The sequence below is a fragment of the Pithys albifrons genome, chromosome 7 (genome assembly GCF_047495875.1).
Source record: "Pithys albifrons albifrons isolate INPA30051 chromosome 7, PitAlb_v1, whole genome shotgun sequence".
NCBI classification, from domain to species: Eukaryota; Metazoa; Chordata; class Aves; order Passeriformes; family Thamnophilidae; genus Pithys; species Pithys albifrons.
In genome coordinates, this window is record NC_092464.1 from 34,081,797 (window position 1) to 34,096,397 (window position 14,601).

The 14,601-nt window shown below is 41.4% G+C and overlaps 1 pseudogene; it reads right to left on the reverse strand.

Moving 5' to 3' along the window:
• Window positions 1-14,210: 14,210 nt before the first annotated feature.
• Window positions 14,211-14,327, reverse strand: LOC139674804 (5S ribosomal RNA; annotated as a pseudogene).
• Window positions 14,328-14,601: the final 274 nt, after the last annotated feature.

Sequence of the window (14,601 nt, forward strand, 5' to 3'; positions counted from 1 at the left end):
ATATGCTTTGTCCTTTGCTCATTGTCTTTACCATCCTCTTTTTTTCCCCAGCTGAATCCAGCAGTCAACCCTGCTGAGTTAAGAATGGCAAAATTCAGTAGCGAAGGGATGAAAGCACAAAGCCTGAAGTGGCCCAGAGTTTGACAGTACATGGAGTAATCCCATAAGAGGGGATGTTGCAGTCTCTGTGCACCCGAGGTCTGGAAGGCACACAACAGAGGTGTGAAACAAGGATGCTGCTCTGATTGTACATTTTGGACAAACAGTAGCAAACAAGAGGACTTGCACTGAGGATGTAGGGTTTTCATATGTTCTTACCTGCCCAAATCTCACTGGCTTTTGGTTACAATTTTTGCTATTTAATCTTCTATATGCATGTAAATGTCCCAGCAAATATATACATGACTTTCAGTCTAAAATAGGATCTCAAGCAAGGTCTTACTGGACTCTGGCTCTGTTGTGCTTGTTTGGGAGGGCAACCACTGTGTGCAACATCTAGTAGTTTATAAATCCAGGTTATTTCCAGATTATTAATCAGATATTTCACTTGGCCCCTGCAACTTCTTAAAAAGCCTTTATGTAGCAGTGAAATACAGTGACCCAGAGGTGAAAATCTTGTGCTTTTTTTGCCCTCACCGTGTCTCTTCCATTCAGGGAGAATCACAGTTTGCTGGTCAAACAATCCAGCACTTTGCTCAGACATAGGCATGCCCCTGAGAGGGCTAAAAGGGTTGACAGGACAGTGCTAAAGGCATTTCTGCAAGAGTAGTTACTACTTGGATCTTTTAGAAACCACAACGTACAGACAAATCAATCACAGACTAACCACAGCTGGCAGTAGATACATTCACACTTCATGAATGGAAGTGAATTGACTTCTTGTTTGGTAATTCAGTTGTTTAGTCCCCAGATCAGTTTGCCAGTTTGAATCAGAGCAGATTTCTGTAACTCAGCACTGCATGACACATCTCAAGTGAAACAAATGCTCCAGTCTTCTTTGAACTTCTGAGTATTTTGACCTTCAGAACTTGTACCATGAATTTTTCAATTAACTAGCTCATAATTAAATCAACTGATTAAATAAAGAAGTTTTAGTTGATAAAGTACCATTACGCATTCAGATGGCACAGGAGTTTTAATGATATGTAGATTATCCCTAAGAACAGCCAGAAACAAAATCCATCCTCCCACACAGCTTCATGGGTCCCTTCCAGTCACACAGCCCCCTCGCTGCCCAGGCAGCCCACACAAATGAGTCACAGTGGCCCTGGAGACAAGGATTCAAGACATTTTATCTCTGCCCTTGACTCCACAGTCCTAGCGGTCACACTAGTTCTGATACAGGACAGTATGCCATTGGCCTTCTTGGCTACGTCGATACAGTGCTGGCTCATGTTCAGCTGGCTGTTGATGAGCAGCCCTACATCCTTTTCCACCAGGCGGCTTTGCAGCCACGCTGCCCCAGGCCTGTAACTCTGCATGGGGTTGTTGTGACCCAGATACAGGACCCAGCACTTAGATGCTGTATGTATAGAAGACCCCTCCAAAGATTTTACTACGAGGAGATTAGGGGTTTTCACATAAGAAAGCTCTCCTGCTTGGAAAAAGGCATCTTTTCCAGAGATAGTTCTAGGTGTTTTCTCCTCCTACATTCCAGAGGAGCTGACTCCTGGGTAGGAGAAATGATAAGTTCTTGGAGACATATCTGAAGGCCACCACAGCCAGGATGCCAGGGAAGATAAAAACCTTGAGCAGAACAGGGGGTGTGTCTTTTCCTAGGCCCAGTGCAGATTTGTGCCAAGATGTTAAGCATTCTCAGCTTTGGAAATAAATGCTCCTGAATTCTTCCACTGCCTGGTATTTTAGGGGTACCTGTGTGCATTTGACCCTCTACTGTTTTTTTATTTGCCTCTTGAGGAAGAGGTGCTGAATTTCGGTGTAAGTAGACAGGTTGCCTAAAATACTACAGTTCCATTAATTTCTCGCTTTAATGGTAGCAACCTCCAGAGTTCGCAATCTCGGGCAGCCACTGGACTCAGGGACCAAGAATTTTCCATGTAATTATTGCAGGTATCTCAAGCCCAGGCCACCCTTGTCTTTGCTTATGCAAAAAAGAGCTTTCCATTGCATATGAACTTTACCTGGCTTGGGTGCTGCACCAGAGAAAAGCTGCTTGACTTAGAAGGGTCATTTGGTGTATCCTTTCCCATCCCTTAAAGGTGAGCACCATAACAAAAGACAACAGCAAACAGCATATTCTTGGAAGACAGAAACAGAGCACTCAGGAGTTTTTGAAAAGCTCTTTAGGCCAGTTCCTCAATACAAATCTCTTTTCCAAATGTAGAACTCAATATGCCACATGAAACCATATCTACTACTCAGAGTTTAAATTTACAAACTGAAACTATATCACAGAAAAAAAACCATTAACAATGGTCTTTATTTCATTTGACAAATCCCTCTTCAAATACTTCCCTTGGAAAATCCTTTTTTGTTCTTTTAAGGAGGACAATTTCTTTTCTTTGTGTAATTCAAGTGTGGTGTAAAGTGAGAGCTACTCATTTAAAAATGCACACATGCACAAGCAGAAAAATAACAGAAAACAAATCTTAAACAACCAAACTGCTTATGGTTGCAAGTGGAGAGTAAGAGTGAAGAGGGAAGAAGAAGGAAAGTAAAAATGCCAGAAAGAAAAGAGGAAAAGGAAAAAGTTGCACAACATTTTGCTGATTCTTCTCATGCTAGGATGCATGTAATAATTACCATGTAAGTAAATATAACTTAAATATCTCACTATTGAAACAACCTTAAAAGGGGTGATGTCACATTTTATATTATTGTTATACTGTAGATGAGTTCCCTTGACTGCATGCCTTCTGACAGTATTTCTTCTGTGTTTTGTTTTGCTTTTGTGAATGGGAGCAGGATTTCCTGCTACTTCTACCCAAAGTCATAGCCACAAGTTTCAAACATGAGACAGAACTCCTGAGCTATTCACTGTAGTGATGCAGACAAGAGATAATAGGATCGAAGGAATCAAATCCAGACTTCTTAGAATTAAGCAAATGTGTTTAATAACAGCGGGGCACCCAAATCCATAAAATAATTCATTCTCTATAATGGCACTAAGCAGAATATTTTTTAAAACATTTTCAAGATGTATTACTAGATTTTTAATTCCTGAACTGTGCATATAGCACATTTGTTTGATTTAGTGCCTAGAATAAACTTTTGCTACTTTTCATTCCTGCTAGCACTGAAAAAATTAACAGAGCAAAAGGAAAATACGAGACTCCCCTCCATCACCCACACCTACCAACACATCTCTGAAGTGCACTCCTGACCGAGTAGCCCAGCTTTGCCCTCGGCTTCATAGCTCTAGCTCTCCTGGTAGATGTCTCCTGGGGCTGGAGAGGGGATGCAGTTCTGGCACGTGTTAGAAAGAGTCTGCAAATAGGTTTTTCAAAACTCAGGCAGCTGGGTATTGTGATACTGAGGTGCAGATGGATCTCAGAAGGATGTTTAAACAAATGATGGAGACAAGAGATGTCAGACTCCCCATAACTTCCGAACAAGATACTCAGAGGGCAGATTGTTATATGATGGTGCGTGTGGAAGGTGTGACCATGGAAGAAGAAACTGAGGGAAGGTCAGATAATGGAGAAGCAACAAAGCACAGGTTTGCTTCACTGGAAAAAAAAGGAGGAGTATGAATAGGGGACTCTGTGGGCATTTTTGCTCATATTAAGAAAAGTCTTTGTGATCAATGATTTGTATTAAGAGTAATTGGAAAGGCTGTTGTCAAAATCAGACTTAGACAAGAGAACGGGTACTGGCAGCTAGGCTCAAGGGTGTGCAGTAGGGCTGGAAAAGATCCTGATTAGAAAGAAAGACAATTGACTGGCTGTCTTTCATGGTGGGCCAGTTGGCACCACCATAGTCACATTAAAGGTGATCAGGGATTGCTTTCAAGTGAAAATGCAGAAATTCATGAAATTACATGAGCTTCTCAGTAGGCAAAGAGCAAAGGCAGGACCCAAGAAGTAGGGTAAGCTGATGGCTTATGGGCCAGTGCTATGAACACATTCTGGGGTATGTGACCCTACACAAAAATGGGTTCACAGGGGGAGGACTACCCTTGGGAATGAACTCCGTGTGGACAAATCTTAGGATTGCAGTCACACAACTGATAAGAGGTTTAAACTAGAAACAAAGGGGAGAGGGTCAGGAGCTTCAATCTCCATGCCTGATTCTAATGCAAGGCAAAGAAGGGAATTCAGATAAATGAGATTATTGCAATGGGTAATAGGACACAGAAGGAGAGACAAATAGGCAGCAAGAGAATATGGGAATAATAGTGAGGAGAGGAATAAATGTTTGTATGATTCATATAATGAAAATTGCTATTTAAAACAGAGAAAATCAAGAGAAATGTGTGCATTAAAACCAGATATGTATAGGAAGCAGAATCTCTGGTGCAGAACAAAAGAAAAGGATATTATAAGAACTATAGGAACACATTGAAATAGTAATCTTGCCTCAAACACAGGCATTGAAAGATATGCATTATTAAAAAAAGAAGAAAAGGTAAAAGGCAGTGAGGTAGCAATTCTCATTAGCTGATGAAGTAGACTGAAAAGAAATAAGAATTGATTGCTTCAGTGAAACCCAGAAACAGGCTAAGTCAAAAATCACTTTTGGAAAGCCTGAAAAAGAGGATCTAAGGGAATTAAAATAGGGTCTGCCACTCACTTTGATGACTGGATTTCATTATGCCTGAAGATCACCATTTCACTACAAGAAAGTAAGGGAACACATCATTAGAAGAATTTCAAATTCACCATGTAGTAGTCAATGCTTCCAAACACAGAAGAACTAACTATCTTTGCATGAAAGGGACATATTTCTACAGCAAATAGTCCCAGGCTCTGGAGCTACATCACATTACATACAGTTCTGGTAAGGACCAAAACACTGCAAGGTAGCTGCTTGTAGCATAGAAGGTTGGTTTAAATGACCTTGAGCTGATTCAATTTTGACCTTATCTAAGGTCAAGAAGTGCCAGACTGAATTACAACTGGGTAAGACTCTCTCTGTGGGAGATCCTCCCAAAGAAACACAGCAAATGTGCAGCAAAATAACTGAGTGCAGTAACAAATACAAATACTACTGTTGGGGCATTTTTCACTGGCCCTCTGTTTCAGTGGTCCCAGCATAACTCAATTTTTACCAAGATCCACTCAGCAAACAGCAACCTATCCAATTCCAAGACAGACTGGAGCTCACTTAGGCTGGAAAGATCTGTGCACTGTATGAGTCTACCCTGTCCCATGTCACTGCAAACAAGTTAAGTGCATCTGTTTTACTTTGCATGGCACTGGATGTGAGGGAATGTGGGTAGCTTAGTCCCACATTTCGAGTCTGGCCATTTATTTATCCAGATGTGTCAAAATCACCATAAATCACAAAATCATCTGACCATACCAAACTAATTTTGACCCTAGGAACTGCATAAGATTTTATTTATACTTCATAGTGGCTGTTAGATGGCTGTGGAGAGAGTATAGTTGGCAGAGACAGGGGAGGAACAAAACACAGGTAAAGAAAGGGTGAGGAAATGTATATGAACTGATTATCCCAGTAAAGGCACGTAGTGATCGGCCAGGGGGTAATGGCTTTAAACTGAAAGAGAGTAGGCTTAGATTAGGTATTAGAAAGAAATTCTTTACAATCCCAGTACTATGCTGTGACTGCAGACAGGAGAGATCATGTGCAATTAGAATGACCATTAGCCCCTGTAGTGTTTTGAGGCAGGGATGGTGTTTATACTGTGGTTTTATAGTCACTAAAGCAAGGAAGCATTAAGCTTTGACTCAGGTTTCTGGATGTGACTGTCATAACTACAAAAATTTTTTTAAAAGCACAGTTTTAGGCCTCAACTACTTTTCACACTGAGCACACCAATGTATAACAGCAGCTGCCTCTATCACTGTGGTGGGCAGGGTGTATTCAGGCTTCCTCCTGTAAGGTGGCTGAGAGCTTGCATATCATGCCATACACAATGAACTTTGGCAGTTATAACGAAAGCCTTCTCAGCATGATGACTGAAATTTGGTGAGGGCTGTCTTTACTTCACCAGGTGCTCCTGAGAATGTGGAGTCCATAGCCAAGTGCAAGAATCAAAGTAGAATGCCTTGCTGCAGCCAGGGCAAGTTCAATCCAACAGGTCCTGACACCATGGCATATCTGGTCTCTCTGGGAAGGATCCAGGGTGACCTGTAAAGCTTGAATCAATTTTTCTTGCTAATGCCACTGAGGGGCTGGGGTTGGTGAAGGCACTACAGAGCACCAGGCTCTCCTGACATGGTGGGTGGGAATTACACAGTATTATCCCAGAGTTCAGAGTAGCTCTGTGACCTCACTGGCAAGCAAATTATGTGGACAGTGGTGATCTGCGCTATTCATGCAAGGCATGGGGATCCTTTGCAGTCCTTTACCAGTTCTCTGGTATCTCCAATGCTACCTTCCAGTGTCACTGGGGTTTTCCCAGTTCATGTGCAGGAAATGGCTGCCCATTTTGTCACTTCAACATGCTATGTCACATGACAAATATTCCCAATAACATCTTCCTAAATAATCTAAAAAATTTCTTTTTTTAGGGTTACAGAAACTTCTAAAAACATTGGATGTCACACAGGGCATATGCCTCCACCAGTGTGAAAATAATGTGTGGCTCTGCTCCTTCAGGCGACTTCTTCCTGCATCAGGTAAATGATGAATTACCCTGTCAGTCAGAGCTCTTCCTTTCAGGAAGATAAAAAGCATGTGCCTGAATAGAAGTTACTTGGTTTTAGCTGCCACATAGCCTCTTGGATGGATGTGACAGGTCGCTTCTGTGGTGTCCAGTCCTGGGAGCTGACCCTTAGATTTGGCATAGGATTCTGTGAAGCACCACAAAGAGTGACCAGGCTAAAATCTGGACTTCTGCGCATCGCCCAACTAACCAAAAGACTGCAAAGGCAGCAGGGCAAGAACAAAGTGGAGTTGTTTTCATCTCTAAACTCTGCAGTTGACACACGCAGACCCTGCTGCAGGTTACAGCCTAATTCTGGTCAGGACCGGGACTTGGGCTTTGTGCTTGGCAGACTCAGCTGGGCTGGGATGCGGCTCACTGAGTCAGTAAAAAGCTACAGCCAAGTCAGAACAGATATCCCTGAAAAAATTATATATACATATGTATATATTTGTGTGTAAATATATGTGTATATATATGTGTGTATATATATATATATAAATAATATATAACATATAAAAAATATATTGTAATAATATAATATATTATATATAATATATATTTATATTTTATATGTATAAAAGTGACATAGGGAAGGACATTACTAGAGAAAACTCGGGCTGGGGGGAAGCCATGTTCTGTAAATGCCTTTATGGAGCCCATTTTTGGACTTCTTGCAACCAAATACTTTAAAAAGAAGAAAAACATGATCCTTGGTGGGTTATCTTTACTGAGTTTACTTATATCTTAATGGCACTACTTTGCTATCCCTATAAATGTTTTCTTCAAGAGTGAAGAAAGAAACCATTATAGAGCTCTGTTGGCTCCACCCAGTTGAATGCACTGTGGGGAGAGGAAGGTTCCCTTTTATGGGGTCCTTCTAACCAGAAAAAATTGAACCTTATCATCATCATGATATAATGGCCCTGATGGTAGTGAGCCTGGTACAACCAGATTGGTCCACTGTCAATGAGTCTGAAATTTATTTTAAAGCATGTGGGTGCCTATACCAAACAGTTTGGAGCATAAAAAAAACCTGCACAAGTCCTACTTTATTCTTTACTGTACAGTCTAATAGATGCTCTGTCAACTTACACATTTCTTGCTGTGACAAATTATTCCTCTTCTCCTGACAGGACCTCCAGCTGAGTCCGCTGTGCTCAATTAGGAGAAAATGCATATTTTAATCCACCCCATGGTGTAGTAACATTTCACTCTGTGGTCTTGGCAAAGGCATCATTTAACTATTTCTGCAGTGGTTTCACATGCAGCACATTATTCTAATGTCAGCAGCATTTCCGTCTGGTCTAGTTTCCCTTGCAGTACTCCCCTAGGCATTGGGACTTGGACAATTAAAGCCCACTTTATCATTTTGGAACCAATAATTTCCTTCCCCTGATACAGTTCATCTGTACGTAGCAGCTGCTCTTACCATTACAACTCCAGGCCACTGCAGTCTCCTGGTAAGATGTTGTGACCACTCTTCACTGATGGACAGGCAAAAGATTCTCCTATACCCTTCCTAAAACAATGCATTGGGTCTCTGTCCACCTTGGTGGTCATGAGGTCACAACCACCTCCAGATCTCCTCCCTTCCATAGCAATGAAGAGAGGTAACCTCAAAAACAGATAGCATACGTTATAGGAAAAAAGGCACTGTCTTTCCAACAAGTCATTGGGACTTCTGTAAATTGTCTTCTTGAAAACTACCCAGGCATGACTCAGCAGTCATGGAGAGCTGATGAGATGGGAACCCACACAGCACTACTTTGATGGTGCATTATGGCTCTCTTCACTGTTTGCAGGGAAAATAAACAATTAAGGGTTATTTGTTGGGGAAAAAAACAGTCCAGAGAGAGGAATAAGCTGCATTAAAAATATAAAAAAAAGGAACAGTGGAAGTGTCTTTACTTGAAATCAGGATCTCTGTGGAACTGTTGAGTTCTGCTGGTACATTCAGGATGGGGGCTGCCCAGAAGGATGGCATTGCTCTTTTTGATTGCCTCCAAGCTATTTGTGGCCTATTGAATCTAAGAAACACTTCTAGAGATATCTTTAATTTCAAGTTCCAATTTTCAGCCTTTTACCTTTTTTTTTTTTTGCAGAGGATCTTCTCCTATGTTATTTTCTTCTCTGCAATCAGAGGTTTGATCATTTGAAAATCTTGTTTGCTGAAAACAAACTCGGGGTCCCTGATGTATTCAGTAGCCTGAAAATCCCATTAACTACTTGAAAGTTTTGTTAGCTGAATTTCTTTGACTCAACTTGGATAACAAAGTTTTGATTGCATTTTTCTTTCTTTCATGCGAAATGTGCTCTCTGGTACTACTTACCCTATTAAAAATATATCTTGCCTTTTAATCAGCACAAGCAAAACAAAGATAAGACTGCTGAAAAGGGCTTTGAAAAACAGTTAAAGTAGCAGAGGAATTATGTGGAAGTCTGTAGAGCATATTTATGGTTATAAAACATCATATAAAAATTTAATTGGTACCTATGAAAGGCACCAGCAGCTGAGTTGAGGGGGTGCTCCGTGGAACAGTTCAGCAAGGCAGCAGTAGAACAAACGTTTGCCTTTTCAGTACACTCAGAGGCTGTCCCGAAGCTCCACTACTGAATGGTCAAGCCAACCTAGTCCTTAACTTCTCAAATGTGGCCAGAAAAGGTTAGCCAGGAAAAGGGATCACTCTGATCAAACATCTCAGGTTGCAGTTTCAAGGCTTTGTGTTGGCAAAGATAGCCAAAACAAGCAAATCAAATCACTTTGAGATTAGGATTACTGTGCTTAAAATCTCTTGCACTGCATTGCATTACATCTGCAAGTCAATAGTCCCATCCACTGTAGCTCTGATTGCTCTGGTACATAGTAGGCCATCTAGTCTATTACAACCAGCTGGGTGATCCCCCTGAGGAAAATCCATTGATAGAGGGCTCTGGGACATGTCAGTTCCCTCATTGTCAACAAGTCTGGTAGCTACTTCAGGTATGAAAGGAGAGATGAGTACACAACAACCTGGGCTTTCATTAATAGTACCTAATCTCTGTGGTGCTTATGCAGCATCATGGCTAGGCTTCGTGAACGAAGATTTGAGAAGGACACTACCCACGCTTGCTTCAAGCGTGCTGGTGGCTAAAAAGGCCGATACGGGATAGGCAGGTCCGGTCACAAAAGGCGCAGCGGAACATCTCCCTAGGTGATATTGGCAAGGAACAGTTCTGTCTGTGTTGTCTTTTCTCCTCAAGACTGACTTTCTGTGCATTCTCAAAGGAAGCAGCAGCGTCGTGAATGGTGTGTCTCCATGAATCCCAATTGGAGGCCAGAGTGGACCATTGGTGGCAGTCAATATGGCCAAGACTGAGGTGTTGTTTCAGGCAGTCCTTGTATCTCTTCTTTGGGGCTCCTCTGTTGCAGCAGCCGGTGGCGAGCTACAGGGCTTTGCAATGTGGGTGTGCCCTTCAAGCCTGCGCAGTGGATTTTTTAGGTGAGGCACAGCGTGCGCAGAACTGGCCCCACCCTTTACTCCTAAGGTTCATCTGCCACGGCCTAGCGAGCTTGGACGGTGACAGCGAATACCTCAGGACGTAGGTTTGGTTAGAGTATCCTTCTCTTAGATGGATGGCCTTACAGGGCTAAGCGAGCTCCATCTGCCTGGGTTTGGGGTTGGAGTTGTCCTTCTCCTAGGATGGTTGCCAGATGGCTAGCGAGCCCATCCTGCCCGTGGACACACTTTGTCTGACCCTTCAGCTGAGACCTGTCTGGCACGGAAGACCCTACCGGTGGTACAAACCACCTCCAGCATAGGTCTCAAACTCATGAGGGCACACAAGCTTCTCCCCCATGACAAGGGTGTGTCCCCAGAGAAGGATATGGTGCTTATGGTGCTTATGCAGCACCACTGGTCATTTTGACACTGCATCTCTGCCACCTTATATGGTGGATGTGCTGCGCAGACTCTGCAACTGGAGAGCTACCTCAGCCATTAACTGCTTTTAGATAGTTGCTTTTGCTTTTCATTTTAGCTCTGTGCTGGATGTGAAACAGTGCCTTAGTAATGAAAACCTCCCCATGAGATATGGGAATATCTCATTAGCAAAATTACTTTTTTCCAAGAGTGTTTTTTGTGTAAACATAAAGCTCTTCATTGACAATGAGAGCATTTCAGCAAACATCTCTTCTTTCTATTTCAATGTAATTTGGCAAGCATATGTGTTCTTCTCTTGTACTCATATGGAAAGTAGTAAGATCCTTTAGGAGTTGGCTGATGAGGTACATTTTTCCAGCAATAACAGTGCAAACATAAAAGTAATCTGGGCGTGACTTTTTGTTTGGTTCTTTTCCTATTGCTGAGCTTCTTTATCTTATTCTTACCTACCCATGGCTGTGATAGCAGCATATTTGCGTGCTGCCTCCACTCAGGTGAGCCTCATCTTCAGGAAAAGGATACTAGCTAATTATGAGCAAGCTCTCTGATGATCAGTTCATTTATAATTCCTCCCAGGCAAGGGTTTGGGATTGCATAAAACAAGGCATAACACTGGCCACTCCAATAAGACAAATCAAGAGAGATGTGCAAATGGAGAGATGAGCATTTGTCCTTGAGGGAGGACATTTAGCATACCTAGAAACACAACCATTTTTAAAATTAATTAATCCCCTTAAGGAATTGTGAGTGATGGATTAGAGACCTTAACTGGGGAAACAGTCTGTGACAGTGTGTGTTTGAAGAGGCAACTGAAAAAGGACGTGAGTTTGCAGTCTCGTGTGCTTAAGCAAAACCATCAGCCTCAGAGTGGAACATATTTATTGGCTGGGGAAGGAGAGGCTCAGGGAGACCCTTGGAGGTTCATGCAAGCAAAAGAGGATCTGTGGCACCTACTGCTGTCCAGCCAGCCAGCTGTGAGAGCAGCAGTGTGAGAAGAGGAGAGGGAAAGCTTAAAGCATCACCAGGGAGGAATATAGTATGCAATGACATTTTAAAAACATGCTCTTGGCTCTGAGAAATGTCTAGACAAGTAAGGTAGCAAATGATATGTAGATTTCTTATTTTAATGGAAAAGAACAGCAGGACATTGCTTCAGATGTGTTTCCTTACTAAATCTGCCTGTTAGTTTTTGAGTCTGAGTCATCTCTATCTTTGTATGCAATGTGTTCCACCAAGTAATGAGATTTCTTTGAGTTTCCACTGTATTAGGTTTCTCTACACATCAAATATTTAATAAGAATTAGCATCCAGCCATCCTCCCTCCTCCCCTTCACGATAATATTAACTTCTACTGAGACACCAACATTTTGCTATTCACAGTGCTGTTTTAAAAGATAAGTTAAAAAGCCCTGTATATTTTTCCAAGGGAATTGCCCTGACTCTTTGCAAACACAGAGTAATTAAGAAAAAGGATGACCATGCGAAAAAGACACAGTAAACTGAAGACGTGCAAAGAGACTGCTCATTAGTCTTTGTGTCAGTTACAGTATCTGAGGAACAATTTCATAACAATAGTATATTTATTTGATGCGGGACAGATATCTGGGCTCACTGTTACAGATGGCATTTGCTCTTAATGCTTAAAGTACCTCTTTAACAAAATGGCACTCCATAAAAATTTAGTGTGTTCCTACTGTAATTAAAAAGCCCTAGTCATTTTTACATTTATGATATAAACTATAATAGCTGTAAAATCCCACAATTAATTTGTGCCAACATTTCATACTTGAGAAATTCTCATTACAAATTTCATTACTTATTCACTTATCTGTAATTTGTCCTATATAACCTAAAGAATATTAACAAATTTAGAGTCACTTTTGCTCTATTAAAAGCTAAATAGAAAAGCCTTTCACCTAGTAAGCCAATCATAACATTCTCAAGCCTGCTCCAAAATAGTGGTGAGCTATGGTCAGACTATACAAAGAGAGATATTCTTTATGAAGGATAAGCCATAAACGACATGCCAAAGCCCTTTAGAAACTGTGTGATGTATCCTGAACTAATCTACTGCATCCTCATTAGTTTAAAAGCATTACAAGGCTTGAGCATCTTACACTGTAGCTGTGAATATGATACACAGCAATCTAAGGGCAGGACTGGCAATAAAGCAACAAGAAAATAGTGCTCTCTCCAGCCAAGAGTGACTATGCAACCTCCAAAAGACAGGGATTTCTGTTCCATCTTCAGTTTTCTTCCTGATGCTCACAATGGTAATTTGCACTCTGGATGTCTGCAGGACTTTGAGGGCTGTAAAATCTTGAGGAGCACTGACAAGAAATCCCAGGTTTTCCTACAAATAAGTGATGGTGCTACCAGAACAGGGAAAAAGAAAGGACCAGCAAGAGTGGGCTGCACACATGAGTCAGCAGGAGGGGGAGAGGAACTTTGTAGTCTCTCCCACCTGTTGAATTCTAATAAGTGTTACAGCAAAATCACCCAACTGCTCTTGAAATTTTGACCATATTTCCTTCATGGCGTTTTCTTCTCTCATCTCATCTGGGGCCAGGGCACCAACCCAACAGGTTCCAGAACTCTACTGAAAGCAGTTCAAATAAAGAAAATCATCATTTCCAAGACTGCTGAAAACCCTTTGCTTCAACCATGTCTCGTCTAGCTCTCCCCAACCTCAAAAGGAGCATTTCCAAACATGCTCATCGTGAACTGTCACCCTCTCTGTTTATTTAAACTCATTTTTACTCAAAAGAGGATGCTTTACTCCTTTCTTAGTTCTTGGCTATGCATTTGCAGGACAGTACCACTCACTTCACTGTGAAGTACCAGTGGGATACTGCTGCTAAGTCTTACATGTGATGGCAAAATAGAAGACAGCAGGGAGCAGGCAGGAAGAGTTGAAACTCAGATTGGCCACCAGGCAAAGAAGAAATAAAGACATTTTCCTCCTCACAATGAGAAGTCTGGAAGTAAACTCCACCTCCAAAATCAGTCCACTGAACAATTTATGATACACAAGCTTCAGGCATGTCCTGAGTATTTTCTCATACACTGAGAAGAAATCAGATCTCTTAAAGCATAGGTAGAGTGAAACAACAGAATACAAACTGGGAAACCATCAGCTTCATTTAACTCTCAGAAGAGTACAAATAAAGAGTAAGATTTGATACCAATGGGAAAAATAAATGTCAGCTGACTTTGCACCTTGACTTTGCAAACATTATGAAAGCCTTTATAATACACTATGCAAATTAGAAGTACGAGAGAAAACAAGGCCTAAAAACAAGTAACTTCACCTCTCTGCAACAGAATAAAGCCCAAACATACCAGATCAGGAGAGTGTCACTCCATTTCCAAAAAATTATACGAATGAACAAAGACTCAAATATAAGCATTTACATCATCATCATGGCAAGGCTTTTCAAGTGAAGATTTTTGGGAACGGCTCTACCCACAATGACAGTGAAGTCCTCAGGACTCCAGTACAGCACTCGGTATTCCCAAGGAGGTCTCCCATCCAAGTACTAACTGGGCCTGACCCTGCTTAGCTTCTGAGATCTGATGGGATCAAATGTCAGAGTGGCATGGCCATAATGGGTATTTACATATGTACTATATAAGGACATATATTCGTCCCATTCCAACCATATATAACATTATATTGGCATTTTACTAACTTTTATACCACATTCATTTTATTTCAGTCTGAAATTACTTCCACAAAATTTAACCATGAGACAGGAATTCACTATTCTGGCATAAATACTCTTGCTTCTGAAAATGGCAGCTTTAACACTGCCAAAAATACAATTCACAAACAAAAGAAACTGGCATACTTATTAGTTTTGTGTGCTCTATCTTTTATAGAAT